Source organism: Cornus florida, unplaced genomic scaffold (assembly GCF_030987335.1).
Source record: "Cornus florida cultivar Cherokee Brave unplaced genomic scaffold, ASM3098733v1 CherokeeBrave_3.0.0_Hap2_Chr01, whole genome shotgun sequence".
Classification (NCBI taxonomy): Eukaryota; Viridiplantae; Streptophyta; class Magnoliopsida; order Cornales; family Cornaceae; genus Cornus; species Cornus florida.
This window is the reverse complement of record NW_026775571.1, coordinates 53,292,295-53,313,273: the sequence shown is the minus strand read 5'-3', so window position 1 is coordinate 53,313,273 and position 20,979 is coordinate 53,292,295. Positions and strand designations below refer to the sequence as shown.

Sequence of the window (20,979 nt, the reverse complement as noted above, 5' to 3'; positions counted from 1 at the left end):
CACAGAATGCAAACTCTCTGTTCATATATGTGGCTGTGGAGGAGGGAGAAAAATCGTCTCCAAGGCACCTCTCACTGGAGGCTGTCCTTGGAGGGGTAAATGGTCCCTTTTTAGTAAAAAAAGTATTTACCTTGTGAACTATACATACATTCATACTTATGTATCCCTACAAGAATCAATTTCTCTGTATACAAAATGAAATTCAAACTCCCTCCAAAACATAAAACTGATTTTCCTTCAAAATTTTATTCTATATCCTCAAGTTATATTTCATTATTTCCCTCTTAAATTCAGGTCTCTCTCCCTCTAAAATTGAAATCTATCTCTACCGATGGCCAAAGACCAAGCTTCGTAAATTCGGGCAACCTCATCAAAGAAGCAAAACATTGTCCCTTTTACATTTCGGTGAGAAGCACCATACATTCCGGCGAGAAGTAAAAAATATACATACATTTCGGTGAGAAGCAAAAGGCTACTATACATTCCATAGAAGTAGTCCACCATACAATATTTGTAATTTTGTTTATTTTTCTGCATTTTTGTAATTTTGGTATGTTAAATTTACAAAGTTTATGATTTTATTTATCAGTTGCAAGTATTCATTTCTGATTTAGAAATATTTATAATTTTGTTAGTTTTTCTGCATTTTTATAATTTTGGTATGTTAAATTTGCAAAGTATGTGGTTTTATTTATCTGTTCATTTCGGCGAGAAGCAAAAGGCTACCATGCATTCCCTAGGAGCAGTCCACCATACAATATTTCTAATTTTGTTTATTTTTCTGCATTTTTATAATTTTGGTATGTTAAATTTGCAGAGTTTATGATTTTATTTATTAGTTATAAGTGTTCATTTCTGATTTAGAAATATTTATAATTTTGTTAGTTTTTCTGCATTTTCATAATTTTGGTATGTTAAATTTACAAAGTATGTGGTTTTATTTATCTTATTTCAGATTTAGAAATATTTGTAATTTTGTTAGTTTTTCAACATTTTCATAATTTTGGTATGTTAAATTTGCAGAGTCTGTGTTTTATTTATCTGTCATAAGTCTTTATAATTATTATTTTATAATATTGTTTATCTGTTATAATTGTTCATCATTGCGCCACATGGTGGTTTTATTTATCTGTTGTAAGTGTTCATAATAATTTTTTAATGTTAAATAGATTTGACATGTGATTTTTAAAGTATTATAATTAATGGCTAATCTGTTGCAGTAATTTATAATTTAATTTTACATATAATTTTAGTAATTCAATTTGTGATATATTAGTAATTTTGTTTTATATTTTGTTTACGAAAGAAATCCTTAATTAATTATGATTCAATAAACTAAGACGCAATAAAATAGTGAGTGTTGTTTAAAAAATCACTTAATTGAATTGAGAGATAATATGTTTTTCAGTGGAGATACCTGTACATTTGTCGATCACAAAAGCTTTGTTTATTTTCTTTCTTGCAGGCCTGATTTTATTTGGCTTGACAATAATTTTACTCATTCAGGTGTTGTTGGGTAAATGAAATATTGTGATGCATGTTAACAAAGAATTCATATATATACGGTTATGTTGTAACACATATTAGTCAAACATTCTAATAGGTATTTAACACTTACCTTTAACTTCATAAAAAAAAATAAAAAATAAAAATAAAAAATAAAAAAAATGATGTGGTGCATGTTAAGAAAAAATTTATATTTTATATACAATTATGTTGTAACACATATTAGTAAAACATTCTGATGGGTATTTAATGATTTCGTCCACTTCCCTTCAATTTCGTAAAAAAAAGTTGTGGTGCATGTTAAGAAACAATTTATATATTATATACAATTATGTTGTAATACATATTAGTAAAACATTTTGTTTGGTATTTAACACTTACCTTCAACTTTGTAAAAAAAAAAAAAGATGTGATGCATGTTAACAAAGAATCCATATTTTATATATAATTATGTTGTAGCACATATTAGTAAAACATTATGATAGGTATTTAACACTTACCTTCAATGTCGTTAAAAAAAAAAAAAAAAAAAGATGTGATACATGTTAAGAAAGAATTCATATTTTATATACAATTATGTTATAATACATATTAGTAAAACATTCTAATGGGTATTTAACACTTACCCTCAACTTCATAAAAAAAAGATGTGATGCATGTTAAGAAATAATTCAGATTTTATATAAAATTATATTGTAACACATATTAGTAAAACATTATGTTGGGTATTTAATGATTTCGTCCACTTCTCTTTAACTTCGTAAAAAAAAGTTGTGATGCATGTTAAGAAACAATTCATATATTATATACAATTATATTGTAACACATGTTAGTAAAACATTTTGATGGGTATTTAACACTTACTTTCAACTTTGTAAAAAAAAAAAAAATGTGATGCATGTTAACAAAGAATCCATATATTATATACAATTATATTGTAACACATATTAGTAAAACACTCTGATAGGTATTTAATGATTTCGTCCACTTCCCTTCAACTTCATAAAGAAAAGTTGTGATGCTTGTTAACAAATAATTCATATATTATATATAATTATGTTGTAACACATATTAATCAAACATTATGATGGGTATTTAATGATTTCGTCCACTTCCCTTCAACTTCGTAAATAAAAATTGTAATGCATGTTTAGAAAGAAGTCTTATATTATATACAATTATCTTGTTACACATATTAGTCAAACATTGTGATGCGTATTTAATGATTCCTTCTACAGTCCCTTCAACTTCCTTTGGTTTAAATTGGTTGTATTTACTCAATCAAGTGGTAGCTATATGGGGTGTTTTGAATTGGTTTTTTCATGGAGGTTTCACTCCACTAATAGATGTATTTAACAACTCATTTTTTCAACTACACTTATATAACAACTCATTTTTTCTAAAACATGTATGTGGATGTGCACTTTAATTTAAGAATTAAATTAAGAGAAATGTTATACAAAGAATTGAATGTGTTACTGTAAAAGATGTGTTCCATTAGCAGTTCTATCAAGTGTTTACTTGCATTGAGCATCTTAAATAAAAGCTATGATGCATGTTAATATAAAATCATATATTATATACAAATATGTTGTAACACATGCTAGTCAAATATGTTAAAAATATGTTTCTATACTATATGAAATTTAATTTTGTTTGGTTTTTGCTTTAATGAAATAAGCTATCATATTTGTTCCTTGAATCAAATTTATTACCATTATAAACATAATATATATGACTATATGTATCAATATATTTATAGATACAAGAGAAAAAAAAAAAAAAAAAAAACAACTAATTATGTTAACAGAAATCAACAACGGCGACTAATATTAACCAATATCTAGAATCATTTATTTCTCAATTGCAAAAAAGAGAAATTGTTTATCTATTTACATAAATATATATCTCTATAAATATAGTTTTTTCTCTCTAGATTTTCTCCCTAATTATATATATTATCTATTTCATAATTTTTTTTATTTGGAAAAAAAAAAAAAAAAAAAGATGAATGAAGTCCCAAAATTGGAAACAGATGATGCAAGTATGGAGTTTTCGGCACCAATGATGTTTCCGGCGAGATCAAGTGAATTCTAGGAGAGGAGGAAGGTTGAGATCGATATTGGTCTTGGCCTTGGCGCCGCGAAACTCACACACCACTGCATTGTAGGAGAGGATGTTATGCTCCTTTGAATCCACGATGAACTCTATCTCAACATTCGCCATGGTTGGACCTCTGTGTGTGAGAGGTTTCAGATCTAGTTTTTGGTCTTTAATTTTGAAAAGTAGAAGAGCAACAAAGGAAGAGAGGGATGGGAGGAAGATGTATTGTATAAACTTTTTGTATTGTAGATTGTATGGTATAAGTATATTTGTATATGGTATTTGTGCTTGTGATAAAAATTAAGTAGCTGAATAAACATTTTTATTTCTGTGCTGAGCTAGAGATGAGTAAGCGATGATGTGGCACAATTTGAACAAGTGGCTAGATCACAGCCATTGGATCCTCAATGGACCCTCTCCATTGAGAGGTGCCATGGAAAGGATTTTTGCCCGTGGAGGAGAAGGAAACGATGACATTATTTTAATTAATGATAGCAATTATACAGATATACATTGCGTGGTGTGTGTTAGGTCATAGAATTCAAAGTATCAGTTCATATATGTGGTTTAGTTCCCTCCATGTGAATCGGGAGTTCATAACCCTCCAACCATGACGTCCATGCCCTGACCTCAGCATGCACAACGTCACCAAAAATTAAGGACTGGAGGAGTTGTAATACATGTTGTTAAAATGGTCACCCAATAAAATTACCAATCAGGTGCATACTGCATTGGTGGTATTGTGCCGTATTTGAGTTTTTCCTTTCTTAATTTACAAGGAAAATAAATAAATGCATTGTCAAACCATTTCTCTCAACTATTTACTCAAGCTTAAAAAATTACAATTAACAGGAAAAAAAATAATAATAAAAAAAATAAAAAACCAATAATATGTCTCCAATTTCACTCTAAAAATACTCTTCTAAACACTAAAAATCATATTCTCAGTGACAATCTAAAACAATAATAAATAAATAAATTTGCAATAAGTTCTACCTTTGAAATTAGGAATCTAAATAAATTTTCTCCTTTTAAGTAGGACAAATAATTTCTAAATTTCAAATCATTTTCCATTTAAATTACAAAGTAATTGATTTTACTTTTAAATTATAAAGCATTCAATTTTTTTATTTATACCCATATAATTAAAATTTTGCAATTAAAATTTCTATCCAAATAATCCAAGTTTTTCATACATGCGTGAATTGTGACGACCCTGGTTTTTCAAGCCAATGCATCCTGTGATGAATCGAAGATTGACCCGATAACAGATCCAGATACGGAAGTAAAAAATATGACAACGGTCTCCCAAGGCATAACACACCTCTAAGACACTTTGATGACCTTCCATGAGGTCGTGAAACTAAATGAGAACTAACGCGGAAGCAAAAGATCAGAAATATGACAAATAAGCCCCTAGGGGCAAAATAGTCATTTCACATGGAAATGACGTTCCTAGAATGTATATCATTCCCAAAACACATCCATGACTTCCCATGAAGTCACGGAACTCAAAAGAAAGTAGTGGAAGCGAATTACAAGAAAACCGGATAAAAATAGCCCCAAGGGCAAAATGGTTATTTCCAAAAGTATAAAATCGGGTGCTACTGAGCACACCACTGGGAAGACAGTGAAAAGTTAATCAAGTTAGACTCAAGAACCACTTGATTTGGAGTCTGAATGGAAAAGAAAAGTCAAAACAAAGTTTTGACGTCGCCGCGGCCGTGAATAGTAACTTGGGCAAAATGCTGAAATTCGTGTACCGTTTTGAGATACTAAACGATATTTTCTGGAAAAACATGAAAAAGAAACCCCCTTCAAAATAATTTTTCCAAGCTGACCATGTTGAAAGAAAATTTTATTTTTGACGTAAAATCCCCAAAATGCCCTTACAACAGACTTTTTCAAATAGTGCAAGTGTGCACAGGAAATCAGATTTGACACGGGGTTTTTGGGTCCGAGACGACATTTTCTGAAAAAATGTTGTGAAGAAACTCCCCCTAAAATCACGTTTTCTATGTGACCATGTCAAGACCGGAATTTATTTTTCAAAAAAAATTCCCGAAATGCCCCTAGATCAGTTTAAGCCAAAAGGGTTAAAAGATGCTACAGTGATTGTCTGCAACTGAGAGCAAAAACAGGTTAGTAGATGAATTTTTCTAGAAAAACACGAAAAAGAAACCCCTCCTGAAATCAAATTTTCTACCCGGCATCGCGGACGGAAACAAAGAAAATGTATTGTAAAATGCCCAAAATACCCCTCCATGAAATCTAGTCATGAGGGTCATAAAACTGCTAAATGTAAAACTGAAAGCTGAACTTTGCAAGGAATTTTCGGTACCAAGACGACATTTTCTGAAAAAATATGAAGAAAAAACACCCCTTAAAATCACATTTTCTAAGTAACCATATGGAGATTGGAATTTATTTCCCAAAGAAAAACTCCAAAATGCCCTTAAACCGGATTATACAATAAAAATGCAAAAATGAGTCCATACGAGGCTCAAATTGCCAAGGAAGAGGTTTTTCTTGAAAACGATCATGCACGCAAATGTAACTTACCAATTTGGACGTGCTACGATGGTCTACGGCTTAAAAATATCGTCAATACAAAATTTGACCCCCCAACGGCCAAAAAGGCGAAAATGCACAAGAAATGCAAAATTTGAAAACCAAAATTAACAAATGATTCAAATTACCATTTGGCTCTTGGTTACACTTCATATATGATTAATGAGATCCTATGAAAGAATAAAAAATGGAATTCCCACACCCGATGCAAAAGTTATGAAGCAATGACTTCGCATTTTTCAATATTTTCATAATATTTCATAAAATCATAAATTACATAGGATACAAGATAATGGTCATTGGCCTCCGATCTCATCTCATACATGTCAAATACATTATAAAGAGTGCACTCATATACACATTATATGTTTAGAATCAAATATACACATTTTGACATAAAAGGCTACAAATAGCATTTCAAGCCAACATTTTCATGAAAATGATACTTCAAGTCTACGAAACTTCCATGGCATAGTGTACATCCCAAATCAAGGTCCCTGTACCTGAAAAATATCCCCACTACATGGGTGAGTAACATAAAGTTACTCGTAGGAAATGAGCATGCATTGACCTAGCATTTTATAATTATATCACCTTAAAGTGAAACATATTAAATGGGCTCATGCCACCAGTCTATGTCAAAGTGAGACTCAGGGATCATCCTAAGCTACTCATGCAATTGAAATGAACAACGACATACAAGTATACATGCTCAAGTACACTAAACCGTATTAAAACATGATACACGACATACAAGCATACATGTTCGAGTACCCTAAATCATGTTAAACAAGAAAAGCAACCTCCAACATACATACACAAGTATTCGATATACATATAGAGTACTCATAAATCAAGTATACAAACACAAGTATACTAAGCTAAACAAAATATGCATAAGACAAGTATACACGGCACAAGTATACTAAATGAAATTTAAACTCATGGAGCAAGCATACTAGTTCAAGTATACTAAATATGATTCAAATACCCATAGTAAGCATCAATTCTCAAACTATAAGTAATCCATGATTAACAACTTGAAATTAAATGCGCAATCAAATAGTGGAAAGACTAGGACATGTGGTCGCTAGACCAAGCAAGTATTTTTGAATAATTACGACTCACAAGGTACCACCTAGTGCGCACTTATGACTTAGAAGACTCTTGTCTCTGTACTAGAGCCAAACCCTAGCCATCACATAAATTATGTCCTTACAAGCTTTTCAAAACTAATAAATTCAAAACTTATACAAAATCAAATGCAAGTTACCACATTCCATACACAAGTAAGGTTAAATTCATACAAACCATGTTCTAAAATTCAAGTCTAAATAGCATATGACATGACATGTCCTCAATATGCAATTTATACACAAAGTAAGAATATTTTTACAACAATTGAGCCACATTACCATCCTAAGCCATAAGTACTAAATAGACTACAATTTAATATCAAGCTTTCAAGGTAATCAATTATAATATTCTAAACATGCTATATACCTACACAAGATATATTTAAACAAACTTTGCAAGTCAATACTATTCTACATCATGCTAAGTCCAATTACCATTTCAAGAGGCCACAAGTACTAATTCTACAACTAATTAATAATATGCTCACAAGGTAAATAATTTCACTACATTATAAGGGATTTTCAACCTAACACGAAAAGTCTCTAGATTTCAAATCAATCCCAAATAAACTCAAATTAATATATGTTAAAAGACATAACATGGTCTCACATATATTATACCCAAAATCCGTTTCAGTGACTACAACACTTAAAATAAAATTAATTAAGCAAATTAATTAATTTTCTCTAGATTTCCAAACAACTCCAAATATTCTTAATTTAACATAGGTTAAAAAACATACCAAGGCCTACTTTAATATCATAATACAAGTTGATTTCATGCTTGTTTCAACTATGTGAATTAATCTTTCACAAAAGATAAATATTAAATAAAATTTGCATTTCTTATTCAAATGCTCCTAATTTAATAGATGTTGATATACATACCAAGGTCTAATTTACTAGCATACCACAATTTAATTCTAAGGTACACACCTTTATGAGAATTAAATCTTAAACATAGAAAATAATTAAATTAAATTCTAAAACTTGAACAAAGGCATGCTTACAAGTTGCTTATGCTTATATAACAATCAATATAACATAAATATATACCTAAGACATCCCCTACCTCAATTTGAGATGAAAATCTCAAAAGCCACCAAAATGAAACCGCTCCGAATCCAACGATACTTCGGGGTTTTATCGGGGACAACGCCGTGATCATTAAACCCCAAAGAGGACCTACCAAAATCCCAACTTGGCCTCAAACCCAAACTCAAAAATTGGTTAAAAACGAATTCTAATAAGGGTGAAAGATGCGCGTAATCAAGACAAATACAAGACGCAAAAGCCCTATGACTTTATAACAAAAGGAAGTAGGTTTAATTGAGAGAAGAAGGGTGGCAGCCCCCTTTGGGCTGCCATGGAAGCTACTGGTCGTGCATGAAGAGAGGGAAAGATGACTTTTTAATTTTATAACCCCCTATTTATAGTAAAACCCTAAAAGTGCCCCGAAAGGGCTCCGCCGGGTCCAGAAAAGTGAAATTTGAGCAGACGTATTCAAATGGTGAAACTTCGTGACTGACAAAGATTCAAAATGAGAAAATATGAATAACGGAAGAAACGGGGTAGAAAACCGAGTCCCGAGCAGAAAGAACAAATTCGGCGGCAACCGAGGCCAAAAACCCTGAAACTGGAGAAAAACGACCAGAAGAGAATTCTATAAGTAAACAACTCAACGAAAAGTGAAAATGAACCCCGTACGAGGATCCAGACTCAAAATGAGGCATTTTTGCAATAACTTTCATTAATTGCACAATGGCCCTTCCAAAAAGTGAAAACTGCACTAATGACCTAAAATGAAAATATCTTTCAAAAATATTTTCTTAAAAACCCCTAAAATAAAATATCTTCAAAATATATACATGAAAAACACTCCAAGAAAAGAAAAAATTTCCAAAGAACTGTGCATCCATGCCCCTATAGACACCGGAAGCAACCAAAGTACTTTTCTACAAAAGTAAATATACGTATTTCGTGGAAACCACTCAAGATGAAGATACATGAAGTCAAAAACCAACTCCGAACACAAAAAGTGAGGTTATGTCAACAAATTAACAAACAAGGAAAAGACAAAATAGGAAAAAGGACGAAAAGTGAATAGTGTCGAAAAACGATAAATGTGGAAATAATTCGATCCTTAAAAGAAGTTGTCAATCCAAACGAAAAGGTCTCAGAAACTATTTCCGAGCACTCGAGACGACACTAAGTGACAAGAAATCGAACTCAGAAAAGAAATTTCAACGAAAAAAATTCATCCGTAAAATTCTGAGGAAAAAGAAAAGAAAAGAAATGACTGGGTTATTAAATGAATAATCCAAGTTTTCTACCAACAAATGCGTGATAGCAATTATTCCAAGCAAAAATGCAAAAACGATGGTAGAGGAATAATCACAAACAATCAAAAAAATAAATAAAAAAAAAACAAGATTTTTAAGATTTTTTTTTTAAAAAAAAAAACCTGAGCCAGACAAGCCCTTTAATTTTGTGGATCCCAATCCCCTGATAACAAATCTCTAACAAAAATACAGCAAATGCCCTCCTATCAGTTTTTTTGTTTTTTTGGTCAATAGAGTAACCAAAAAACAAAACTCACTTGTGTAAAAAAACGCTGTAACATGGTAAACAAAGTCTTATTTTAAGTACTGCAAAGAAGGTTTATTGTAGAGGTTTAAATTTACCAACAAAAAAATTTTAAAATAAAAAAATAAAAAAAAAATTGCAAGAAAAATATCACTTATCTCATTAGATATATCTTAGATGTCACTAAAAACCATTTAGTGACACCATTTGTCCTTTTGAGTATCTTTCAAACTCAACCTGATTGATACAGGTTCTTTTAAACAAAGGCTTGTAGGAAGAGTAATTAAAATAAAATAAAATAATGAAAGTGGTAAAATAGATTGTGAAACTAGTTGTCAGAATAATAATACATTGCGAGTTTATTTGTATGGTTAACCAAGGTCAATTGAACAAGGTCAGTATATTTATGTTCTAAAATGAAAACTAGGATATAACAGAACTTACCAGTCAATGAAGTAATATACAACTGAGTCTTGCTAGAATTTATGAAAACAAACATAATGTTTCTGATGACTCATCACATTAGGAAAAAGAAAATGGTTTAAAAAATAAATAAAAAGAAAAATAAAACAGCATTCCTCACCCTGAAGACGAAAGAACCAAGAGTCCATTTCACTGGTGAGCAATCCTCCCTTGCATGTCTCTGGAGATGAAAAAGTCTTCTTTGCAAACTTAGGCAAAAGGCGGGAACTAAGAGACTTCCAATGAAACCAAGCTGGTTGCATGGCAGACGTGGGTGTTTGATGTATGTCTGTCAGAATTTCCTATCACAAATGAAGAAACTTTTCCCGTCTTGATGTTGTAAGCAAGGTAAGTTTTAAATGGATCCACACCAGGGAAGATTACCACCTCTCCATCTTTTAACGAGGCAATAGGAACCAAAAAATGATCCAGAGACAAATTTTTTCTTGATAAGTAACAACACAAACACAATTCACCATTCGGGACATCAAATGTTCGCTAAAACATGTACGTTTGACCTCTCAAGTCAATGCTAAAATGCCTGGTCCACTCTCCTGTATTCAATTCCATCAACGCCCAAAGCTCCCACACAAAACGAGCAGAAAGAGCCAACAAAGCTAGAAAACTTTTCCACACTATATGGGTGACTCTTACTGCCTCGTGGTAGGCATTTGGAACAGGAAACTGGTGAAATATTTCAGCTTCGGCGTCCAAAGCTAAAAGATGAGAAGCAGTATCACAAGTCCAATAAATATACCCTCCGGTAGAAAATGACTTATGGAAACAAATACTGATGAAAGTTTGGCAAATGTTTAGTATCAATCAGTCTCCAAGCATTATCAGTACCAACAGATAATATTAGACAGCAATCATCATAGTTTTCATCATCAGTGATGAAAAGCATCACTTCGTATCTCCCTGTAGAGCGAACATATGTTATACGAGGAGATCTTATAGCGAACAACTTCCTAATTAATGGCGGGAGGCCACTAGTTGCTTCGTAATAGGATTTGCAACGTAGAAGATATCCTCATAATCGTAGCGAATCAAAAATAAACCATCACAACAACCATAAACACGCCTAGGAAACCCGTATGTTAACTTTCTTATATGAATATCACAATTGTGTATCTCCACTAAAAAGAACGAATTTGAAATGTGGCAACTTTGGATTAAGAGACCATCAGTTGATTTTTGAAGGTGTGCTGCAATGAAACCTGGGTCATTAATCACATTATACCACTCTCGGCAAACATACCTCATCACATTATAAAGAACCTCAGCAGGAAAGCAAAGCAGAATATTGAATATGATCTCTTTAGGAAGAAAAGGTGCACTCCTTTTCATCTTTCTTCTACTTGAACAAGCAACAACCTAAAATTATTGGAGACACGATTAACTCCATCCATCTGCAACTTTAGAAAATACTTTTTTTTCCAAAAAAATAAATAAATAATTGCAACTTTAAATAGGGTCTAAGAGTAAAAATTCATAATATGAAATTCACAAGAATATAGAATCAAAAGAGGAAAAAAGGTAAAATTCTTTAGCTATGGTTCTCTCCATTAGATCAATGCAATAAATAGTTTGTTTTCTGGAAGTTAATGCAATTAGTAGTTTGAGAATTGGAAAAATAACCGACATGGTGCATTGTTATTATCATCATTATTTAATAGGGATAGGCTAGCAAAATTAGTTATTAGCAGGTAATAATGTTTAAAGGTGAAGGCGGTGTCAACTTACAGAACTACTGACTCAAACTGTGTAAACTCAACAGTATTACCAAAGTGCTTCCACAAGGATATGTTCATTTTGGAGGGGGCCGTGACGGAGGTTCCTAGCTTTAGGCGATTGTGAGTTGGGAGCCAGTGAATTACCACTCCATCATCCAAACAGATATCCTTATAAGCCTTCTGTGTAACACATGACATATAAATCACAGATCATAAGTAGCAGATTACGCATTTGTTTTTTAAAATTTAGAGACTCACGTGCGTCAAGAGTAACCTTGAAAATCACGATGAGCAAAGCAACTACATACCTTATCTTCCTCAAACCTCTTGTCTTTTGAAAAATAAGAAATAGCCTATTTGACACGAGAACTAACTGTGTATTTTTTCAAGTTCTTTTTCTCTTACGTCATTCTCCCTTTCCCGCCCCTCATCCTCGCCAGCAGCAAATCCAGCAAGAACTGCAGCATTAGCAGCAGAATTTCTTGCAATCTCAATCAACTTTTGTAAAGACTCATGACATCCAGGTGGATTTGCAAGCTTTGCCAAGGCCTCAACCAAATTGAGAAGTTCTGATGCACTTACTCTCGATTCCTAAACCAAAAACGTCTGGAGAATAGAGATTGCGAACTCTATAGCAGCTTTATTTCTCCCAACATCAATAAACTGTGCCATGTGCATGTTGCATTCTGTAAGGTTTAGAAAGTCCTTGCGAATAAGGCCAATAATAATAATTATTTTAAACTTCTTCTAATCATCTGTATAAATCACCGGAATAGAAATCTATCCAAGCCACTTTGAACGGTTGTGGATATGGCTGTATTCAAAGTTTGAGGTGCTTAACCATGGCTACAGAGACAACACTTGTGCAGACATCACCATCAATAATAGGCTTCTAAGCTTGGTTTCCATAACGAGCTTGCATCTGAAAAATAGATTTGCGCTGCCAATCTTCATCTTCAACTTTGGGGCCTGCAAGGATGTGCTCACAATGGAGATGGATATCCTCTTCCAGATCATCAGTGTTGTAACCTTGTGGGACCCATGGTCAAGCAGGTACTCATTATCCTCTCCTCCTTGGCTCCTTGTTCTTCCAACTCTTCTTCATGCCTTATTCCAATATGTAAAAAAAATTATTTGGACATTGACATGCCATATGACCCATTTCTCCACATTTGAAGCACTTCTTGTCCTTTCCATTTCCCTTGCTAGCCATGTTAGAGAAAGATGGGTTTGATCCACCATTTGGCTGCATTGTTTGCTATCCGTGTGCTGCGATTTTCATTAATTAACTTCTATGTAATATCTCCAGCGGAATCATGTGGCTTATGATGATTCACTTCTAACGGATTTCTTGAAAACTAAAACATGGGATGTAGTGATGAATCAGCTCTCAAATTAAGCCTTTGCTGAGATTTTAAAGGAGGTTGTTGCTCCCTGATTCTGCCATCATTAGTACTCCCTTTGTCCCATATTAGTATTCCATCTTTCCTTTAATGGTTGTCCCATAAGAAAATTCTATCTTTTCAGAATTACCCTTTAAGTTTTCAGAAATCTTCTAACTTGGTAATATACATATTTTAAATTAAAAGACAATTAAGTAACTTTAAAAGGAGACAATGCATTAATTGCATGTCCCTCTAAAAACTTATACTACCAAAGATAGACAACTAGTATGGGACAAAAGGAGAATAAGAGAAGCCTTAAAATGATATAGGACTTCAAGAGCAGCCTATTGGCGTCATATCAATAGGTCTAGGCATCACAGCTAGAGAAGGTCTCACCCCTCACTAATCACTGAAAATTTATATTTTTATTCATTCAATCACTGATGGGCCAATATTACACCCATCCCTCTTATATGATTTCTACCCATGCCTTTTAGACTTACATGTTGGTTAACTCATGACTTGTAGACTTACCTTATAATTGAGATAATCAATAAGACTAATAACTCTTCCAATTCCGAACATACGACTTAATAACATAAAAGCTTACAACCCTTCCATTTCCTAACTCATGACTTGATAACATAAAAGCCAATAAAAACCACCTTAAGTGCATCATAATGCCCACCGAACTCATAAATGATGCAACTTGACCAAAACACCCAATTATTCAAAACTTCAAGTGTACCCACTTTATCGAACCTATGTCAAATTAAGGTTCGAGTCTTAGAATCCTCATTTTCGCACATTTTATACACCTTTAGAGATTGTTGTCATTGATCTCCATCAATTTGTTTATAATTATTTTTTTTCTAAAGAGAATTGTCATAAATTTATTCTAAGATTGAACTTTTTCTTAAAAAAAAAAAAAAAAAACATAGTAGGGTCACCTGATGCGAGACAAGTTTGTAAATTGATTTTTCTTAGCCGGACGAGTTCCGGATATGGGTGGCATGTCTTGAATATAGTTTTGTAACTCCTTCAACCCCTACTTTAATATCCTTCTTTGGTAGCCTATCATCCTGAGCTTCTCCCAACATGTACGCACTTAGGCCTGCACCAGCATGCCCATGATGGTTTTCCCCTTAATTATTAAGTAGTCATCCTTCTATACCATTCCACCCACCTTTTAGGGGTGGTTGGTAATCATTTGGTTTTGGATTCCACCACCTCCTTACTATTAGATCTAGATTGTAATTTCAGATCAGGTGGCAAACTCTATTGGCTTTTATGGAAACTCAAAGTATTGCACATATGGAAAAGTTTGCAGATATTGTAAAGAATATCAGCCAGAAAACAAAGAAGAATGCTAAATATGATTCCTTCAAAGCTAACAACCTTCTAATTACTAGTGATAAAACTGACTCCAGATATTTGCAACTTCTCTAAATAGGATTTAATGAAAAAACACAGCAAATTGTTTAAGATCTGATACACAAAATTCGGAAAAAATAAAAATAAAACAAAAAAAAAACAAAACAAAACAAAAACCTATATATATAAACTTGTTTGAGCACACTAAAGAAATTTGTAACAAATTGTCTAAGATCTGATACACAAAATTCGGAAAAAAAAAAAAAAAAAAAACAAAACAAAAAACAAAAATAAATAAATAAAACAAAACAAAACAAAACAAAACCTATATATATAAACTTGTTTGAGCACACTAAAGAAATTTGTGATGGAGAACATACGTAAGAAAACAGAAGGCAACATGAATTCAAAAGGAAATGCCTTTCAAATATTTAAACACCATCACTTTCATCAAAACTCGCATGACAGGAGATATGAGCAACAGATGGTTACAAAGTGTCACCAATGTCTTTCACTGGAAACCAATGCTTTAAGTAGTATCAACCCAAAAATCACCATACCCATGTTTTTGTTAAGTATGTCTCAAATTCTAAATGGGTTGGGGTTTGAGTTGTATTGTTTTGGAAATGTTTTACTTGGGTCCAAAGTAATTCTACTTGAGCCCCAAGTACTTTCATTCATTCCCCACAAGAATTTGTATTCGTGATCACTAAGTTAGGTTTAGGAGCTCTATAAATAGATTCATGTTTTGTGTTGAAGGAGTAAGCTAAGTTGTGAGAGAGCTGAGTTCAGAGAGTAGAAGAGTGTGTATTTAATCTTCATATTTGAATATAAAAGTTAGTCGTTCTTCGCCCGTGCACGTAAGCAACCACATAAATCTTGTCTTATTTGTGTGCGCACTTTCCATCTTATTTTTCTGGTTGCCATTGCATATTTGTTGTGTAAGATATTGGGGAATTAATTCCTAACAGTTTTAGCTTCTCAAAGAAGATGATTAACAACTAATACACTAACCCAGCATCAAACAAATTAATGTGCTAACACACACCACTACTGATTTTCTTAACCATAAAAATGACAGTCGCCGATGTAACTATATATATAATCCCAACCCTTCAATTGGGCATTTAACCAAGCAGTTGGTTTGCATCAATCAGAAAAATGAGAGTCTATATAATCCCAACCCTTCAATTGGGCATTTAACCAAAAAGTTGGTTTCATCAAACAAAAAATTTTACAATCATCAGTAACAAACAAAGCTTCAGAACATAAACTATCTAGAACAATCAAATATATATATATATATATATATATATATATATATATATATATATATATATCATATTATATGCATGTGTAAAAAGAGGGAAAGAGAAAGCTGCCTCTTTTAGCTTTAGGAGGGTCTTGGTCGCCATCATCTCGACCATTGCAGACCATGGCACGCTCAGGAATTTGAACTGGTCTTCTGGGTCCAGTTTTCTTATTATCGATTGACGATGACGACAACATATTCAGAGAACTCCTCTGCTGCCAGTGAATATCGTGATTTCTTTCACTTGCTGTTGCGAGTTTCGAATGTCACACCACTCTAAAAAGTGATCAAATGTTTAAAAGAGGCGCCAATTTCAACATCTTTATTTAATTATTTTATTGTTTATTTATTTATTTTTTATAACAAAAGGACTAGTGTACTTTCACTATTAACTTTTTAAACTATGCATAAGAGTCAACATACTCTCTTCTTATATTTTAAAATTTTGTTAAGAAGTCTCTTCTCAAATTCTATAATAATTAGGTTTCTATTTTAGAGTTATAATTTTTTATAAGGACTATATGTGATATTTTTACTAAAATGTGAAAGATTTCAGTGAATTATGGTACACACATATATATATATATATATATATATATATATATATATATATATTGTAATGTCACAAATCTCGTCACTACAATATAAATGAACTTTTGATAGTTGAGGAGCTTTTGCAACCTTAGGAGAAATTTAGTAAAACTTTAATAGTTGTAGGGGTTATTTGCATTTCACCGTAACTATAATTTACGATAATACTTTTCATGCATCCCTGTAATATATATTCTTTTTTTTTTCTTTTTTGTTTTTTTCCAGGCAATAAAAGAGATAATTCAAGATACTAAAGTTGATTACAGTCCTCATGAAATGCTCTCATAACATCAGCAAGAGTTTCCTGTAACCTCACTGACTCATTTAACAGCATCTAAATTTAACTCGTGTTTTAGTCTCAACATACTCTCTTCTTAAAATTTAAATTGTTTAAGCATGGATTAGCAATTTCAACCAACTTGAAAACCCCCTTAAGATTTATGTCAAGCCTATATAGCAATTTTTCTTTTTTGTTTTTTTCCAGGCAATAAAAGAGATAATTCAAGATACTAAAGTTGATTACAGTCCTCATGAAATGCTCTCATAACATCAGCAAGAGTTTCCTGTAACCTCACTGACTCATTTAACAGCATCTAAATTTAACTCGTGTTTTAGTCTCAACATACTCTCTTCTTAAAATTTAAATTGTTTAAGCATGGATTAGCAATTTCAACCAACTTGAAAACCCCCTTAAGATTTATGTCAAGCCTATATAGCTCAAATGAATAACTTTAAAGCAGTTGGGATCTATATGAGTGTTACTCACTTTTGCCGCTACGGAGATTTGAACTATACTCATTGACCAAGTGTTTTATTTAGATTCTAAACAAAAAAAAACAGGGGAAACACTTCTGATTCCAAACAAATCCTAATTTTCATCCATTCCGACCTCAATAAGTCCAAGTATTAAAATGAATATGATCAAATGAAGTGCTAACTTTGTAGCATAACCAACAAACTTAGTACCAAACATAACAATGAAGACAATAGCAAAATCAAGCATTCATGTTACAGTTAATTATTTAGCAAATATTCCCAAATAGAAAATGAAAAAATGGGTCAAACTATTGCCTATAGTGGTCTGGAGTCTAAACAAACACTAGTCTCACTCTCCAATAAGAAAGTAAATCATAAAACTGATTGTTCGAAACATCAAGAAATCAGAACACTGAAAATTTTATTTGACCATTGATTATATATAAGTTGAACTACATAACTATATGGCCATTCATCTCCATGTAAACCAACCATCTATATAATTAGAGTAATTGTAGCAAAGATAGTAAAACTAATAATATATAATAGTGAAAGTACTAGTAAAATTGATCAAAAATTTATGCTGAGAGCCCCTTGGATTCAATCACATGCACGAGTTTCTGGTACAGTTCACCGGAGATGGCTCTCTCCATCGCAGCCTCTGGGGTGACAATTAAATCCTCCTCCAAGAACAGAGTCACCAAATTCTTCGAAAAGCCGCTCACCAGGGCCACACCGCTCTGGTTGGCGGCAACTGGAGTAGCTGAGGAGTGCCTCAGGTTCCAGAACACGATCTCCGGCACTTTGCTGTATCCTTTTTCTCGAAATTTCCTCTGTATCACTTCATAATCTATCTCCCACCCTTTAAGCCGAGCTTTCATCTTATTCACTCTGTAGGAAGAACTTCTCCGATAAATACATTTCTCCTCAGTGTCACTAAGTGAATTAGCAAATGAGTATTCGGGCTCTGAATCCGAATATTCATAATGCGCCGAAGCCTGATCAAATTCCATGTCACTAAATACGAAGATCTTCTCTATTATCTGCTCATCACTCAACTTTCCTTTAAAAGCCACTTCCAATATCCTATCAAAAACTTTCTGGAAGTCAGTGTTCGAACCCCAATCCATTTTCCTCACGAATTTAGTCTTCGCTTCAAGACTGAATCCTCTAATTCTATGAAGCTGAGGATTTTCACTGAATGTGATCACTTTCCCTTTCCATGGATATTCGCTGAGCTCCGAAATCAACAATCCCATAGCCACACAAACCTCCATTGGAGTACCGTCCATACTTCCCGATACATCACACACTGCAATGCAATTTCTCAGCCTCCCTTTCTCTTTAAGGTCCTCCACCATTCTAAACCACTGAAGCTCTGCAACTTTCCCGCCATCTTGGTCATTCAAAGAGGCTATGATCTCGTGGGGAAGCAATGCCCCGGCTGAGATTTTCGCCTTCCCGGATTTGACATCCTCGAGGTGCCCTTTAAACCTCTTGTTGTCGCGTTGCAAATATATGTCCTTGTAGTTCTTCATTGCCACTGAAGAAATTCTATTGTATGGAAGTGTGTTCCATTGTTTTGCACTCATATAGACTTCTGGTAACTCCAAAGCCTTACGAAGAGGCACGAGCACTTCCTTCCTCAATCGGTCTCTGACTCGATACACATACTGACCTTCTTTGATTCCTCTGTACTCAAAACCCTTCTCGCAATGCCTCTGCATAGCAGAGTGGACTTGTCATACGAAGAATCTAATGAAGGACACCATTTGGCTGCCAAACTGATCTTGTTCATCATTCCATTGTTCAAACAATCGAGGTCCAACCTCAAACGCTCCGCGAAGAGCTCAGCGATCTTGTCATGCAAGAACCGGTAGTCGCGGTCGTCAGTGTAGCTCTCCAAGGCCGCCTTGGCCTTGGCAAGCTCTCTCTCCTTCCTCAAAACCCTAGCCTTCTCTCTCTCATCGTTCACTTTCTCCATGTTTGCCTGAATTCTTTCTTCCCTCGGCACTCTAGCCCTGAATTTCCTCTTGTTTTTCTTCTCTCGTTTCCTCTCCTTCCGTCTTTCCCTTCCCCTTCTCATTCCCATCCCCTCATCATCAGTTCGCTTCCTTTTTCCAAGAAAATACATTCTTCTGGCCTCCCCTTTGCCTTTCTTGTTCTTCTTTGTCTCCCACTCGGTTTTTGCGATGGACCGGACTTTGCGCCCCTCGAGGAGGCGGAAGAGGATCTCCGGCAAGTCCTTGAAGTATCCGAATTCGGCGAAAACACCCACATTGTAGGCTAGGGTTTTGGGGTGGTATTGGTGAACCCAGAGGGCGGCCGTGTAGAAATTCTCCTTATCGGTCTTTCCGGTGCCTCGGACGCCTCGCAGGTTGCATATGAGCTTGAGGGTGGTCACCGGATTGTGATCCCAAGATTTGAACAAATTCTTGATCAGAGACTTGGAATCCGTGTCGGGTACGACATGGAAGAACAAGTCCAGGCAAGGATTGCCGGTGTCTAGGTAGGTCAGGGAGTGGTTTTCGGTGAAACCCATTGCTGGGTTTGTTACAGGCTTCATGTTGGTGTCGCCGCCGCCGTGTGACGGCAGGTTGTGGATCTCCGGTTGGTTTTCTTGGAAACTGGACTTTATTGTTTTTTGCGTCGTTTGGGAGCGTCTTGTCTTGTGTGAGGGATTTGCTTGGTTGTTTAATAGGTATATAAGAGGGATTTACTTGGGCATTAAGAATAGGGTTTTGTTATGGTGCGTGCGATCCTATTAGATGCGTTTGCTAGCAACTGACACGTTCCGGATGTTTTTCCCTGGTTTGTACATGGTCAATGTGATGGTGCATATGAATGACGTCAACTGGTTTAAATAAATAAAGATGGAATCATTATCCAAGTTTAAATTGGAGTCCGATGTTCTATTCTTATAATTATTATTATTTTTTTTTATGTATTTCTATCTTTAAACGGAAAAAATAAAATAAATGAAACTCACAATTTAAAAAATACTTATTTGAAAGTGTTTACTTAAATAAGTATCTGATTAAAAAGTCATGTAGTAGTTTTTTTTTTTTTTTTTTTTTTGGTCATATTACCAATTTAACCTATAAGAGTAAATTATAGTGTGAACCTATTAAAGATAATTGTAATAAATTATTCACTACTAATACAATAATTTTTTAAAACAATGGAGAATAATATAATCTTTTGTTGAAGACTACTGCAGCAAAGACCCAAGATCTAAAAAAGACTCGAAATCTCTTATTTAATAGTATCATTTTCATTTTAAAGTGAAAGGTTGAGGGTTTCATATTTCCTCGTTGACTACTTTAAGAGGATGTTACTGCAATTGAACTTGTTTTAATTTCCATTGAATGTTCACAAAAAAGAGGAGTGTGTGTTTGGTTTGGAAAGATAGGAGTGTACAAAAAAATTGTGAAACCGTGAAACTGAGCCGAACGGGGCTTTGG

At 33.6% G+C, this 20,979-nt stretch overlaps 1 pseudogene; it reads right to left on the bottom strand.

Moving 5' to 3' along the window:
* Positions 1 to 18,093: 18,093 nt before the first annotated feature.
* On the bottom strand, positions 18,094 to 20,111 carry LOC132272373 (uncharacterized; annotated as a pseudogene).
* Positions 20,112 to 20,979: the final 868 nt, after the last annotated feature.